This window comes from Sinocyclocheilus grahami, unplaced genomic scaffold (assembly GCF_001515645.1).
Source record: "Sinocyclocheilus grahami isolate Dianchi unplaced genomic scaffold, SAMN03320097.WGS_v1.1 scaffold5331.1, whole genome shotgun sequence".
NCBI lineage: Eukaryota > Metazoa > Chordata > Actinopteri > Cypriniformes > Cyprinidae > Sinocyclocheilus > Sinocyclocheilus grahami.
In genome coordinates this window covers 9,266-11,702 of record NW_015510048.1, presented here as the reverse complement: position 1 = coordinate 11,702, position 2,437 = coordinate 9,266, and the positions used below count along the sequence as shown (strand labels likewise).

Genomic DNA, 2,437 nt, shown 5'->3' with positions numbered 1-2,437 from the left:
TTCTGTGTGTGCTTTTGCTTTTTCGATTTTTCTTCTCATGCACTGGTTCCCCTGTTGAAGAAACCAGCATATGCTGTTTTTTTTTCAACAGGGTCACTAAGCTGAACAGCCAATCAGAGCCACTGATGGGGTCTGACTATTGCCAACGGCGTGTGTCACAGCCTTAAAGGAAGTGTTCAGCCAAAAATGAAAATTCTTCATTTTGGGTCAACAATTTGGTTTCTTTTTAATCCTTACTCTTCTATTTTTGTGCTTAGGTCTGAGGATGTGGACGATTGTGGGTGTGGTCTGCCTTTCCCAGTGCATTATGGGTCAGATGCTGGAGGCCAGATCCAAAGTTTATTTGCAGCATTCCAGGTCAACCAGGAGCACTGGGAAAGACCGGACCCCCTGGGCCTCGTGGGGAGGATGGCCATGTCGGAATCCCAGGAAGAGATGGGAGGGAAGGGCGGAAGGGGGAAAAGGGAGAAAAAGGAGAACCAGGTAGAGGAATTACCTAACCAACTGAATGGTTTTTCAGGCAAAGCTAGTCTAGAATGGTGTGAAAGATCACAAAATGTTTGCCGCTAAAGTTAACTGAAAATGATTCTAGGTCAAGGTTCCTCAAATCTGACATTGAAAGGACGCTGCCATGCAGGGTTTAGATTAAACCCTGATCAAACTCACCTACCTGCTACTCTTGCAGTGTCTCAATTCAATAGCTGTGCCCTTCACAAGTCACATTTGTCGGGAGCATACATTATTGAGGCTGCCTCAATACAGAAAAGTCATCATTACATTACAAAGTAAGAAAGAAATACAGTAATTAATGAATTTTCTGAAATGAGACATCCTCATGCAGCTGACAAATGTGACGTCCAGAAGGCACAGCCTTCGAAATGAGAGACTTTACAGGACAGTGGCTCTCCAGGGACAGATTTGAGGAACCCTGTTCTAGGTTTTTCTCCTCATTCTGCTCTTTGGTACAATTTTAGTCTTTAGCTTTACTCTTGATCCAGATATAGCTTGATCTTGATTGGCTGGTTCAGGTGTGTTTGATTAGGATCGGAACTAAACTCTGCAAGAAAGTGGACCTCGAGGGCCAGAGTTGAGAACCCTTGCAGTAGAACAGGGGTGTCAAATTCAGTTCCTGGAGGGCCACTGTCCTGTAGAGTTCAGCTCCCCAGTTAAACACACCTAATCCAGCTAATAAAGGTATTCAGGGTTACTAGAAGTGCAGAACAGTGGCCCTCCAGGAACTGAATTTGACACCCCTGTTCTACTGCAAGGGTTCTCAACTCTGGTCCTCGAGGTCCACTTTCTTGCAGAGTTTAGTTTGACACATGCGCGGTAGAACATGTCTGGATGTTTGCTTCAGTACATTTTCTGGTAAGTAATGACAGGTTATCACATTGTGAGAAATCACAGACAGATAAACATCCTGTTAAGGATGAGTGATATCTTACAGAATAAAGACCTGAAGGAATTTTTATGATGTGAATGGCAGATTTCTAGTCCTGGGAGAAATCGGAGTTAGAGAAAGATAGACATCATTGCATTTTATCGTTTCCAACCACATCCACATCAAAATATGTTACAGTCTGAGTATGATGTTTTTTTACTAATGATTATTTGATCTAAATCATTTCAGACGGGGCCAGTGCAATTGGGATGTTGTTTGAAAGGATTCTGGCTTAAAATATGTATGTTTCAGGTCTCAGAGGTAGAGTCGGGCCAACTGGAAAACTCGGAGAATGTGGAGAGAGAGGTTTCATTGGGAAACGTGGACCTGAAGGGGATCCTGGAGAATTAGGGCTTCCTGGTCCTCCAGGACGTCTCGGACAGAAGGGTGACAAGGGCCAACGAGGTCCTCCGGGAGAACCAGGCATCTGCAAATGTGGAAGTTTGGTTCCCAAATCCGCTTTCTCTGTAGGTATCACCAGTAGCTATCCCACTGAGCAAGCACCTATCAAATTCAACAAAGTCCTGTTTAATGAGGGCGGCCACTACAACCCAGAGACGGGAAAATTCATCTGTGCTTACCCAGGAACATACTACTTTTCTTATGACATCACTCTTGCCAACAAGCACCTGGCCATTGGCTTGGTTCAGAACGGACAGTTCCGGATAAAGACTTTTGATGCCAACACAGGGAACCACGATGTGGCATCTGGCTCAACAGTGATGTTTCTCAACCCAGAGGATGAGGTGTGGCTGGAGATCTTCTACAAGGACCAGAATGGCCTGTTTGCTGACCCCGGCTGGGCTGACAGTCTGTTCTCTGGGTTTTTAATTCATGCAGATACAAACTACATGGATACATTGGCGGAAGACTACAACTAGCAGCTACGGTAACATCGATTAATGGTGCTATCTTGGATCGGGTCGTGCTGTTTGTTTTTTCAGCTTCTCACGCCATGAATATCACATTTTTAGACACTATTTCAATTCAATTCAA

The 2,437-nt window shown here is 44.5% G+C and overlaps 1 pseudogene; it reads left to right on the top strand.

Moving 5' to 3' along the window:
• The first annotated feature begins 262 nt into the window (after window positions 1-262).
• Window positions 263-2,423, top strand: LOC107577180 (complement C1q tumor necrosis factor-related protein 7-like; annotated as a pseudogene).
• Window positions 2,424-2,437: the final 14 nt, after the last annotated feature.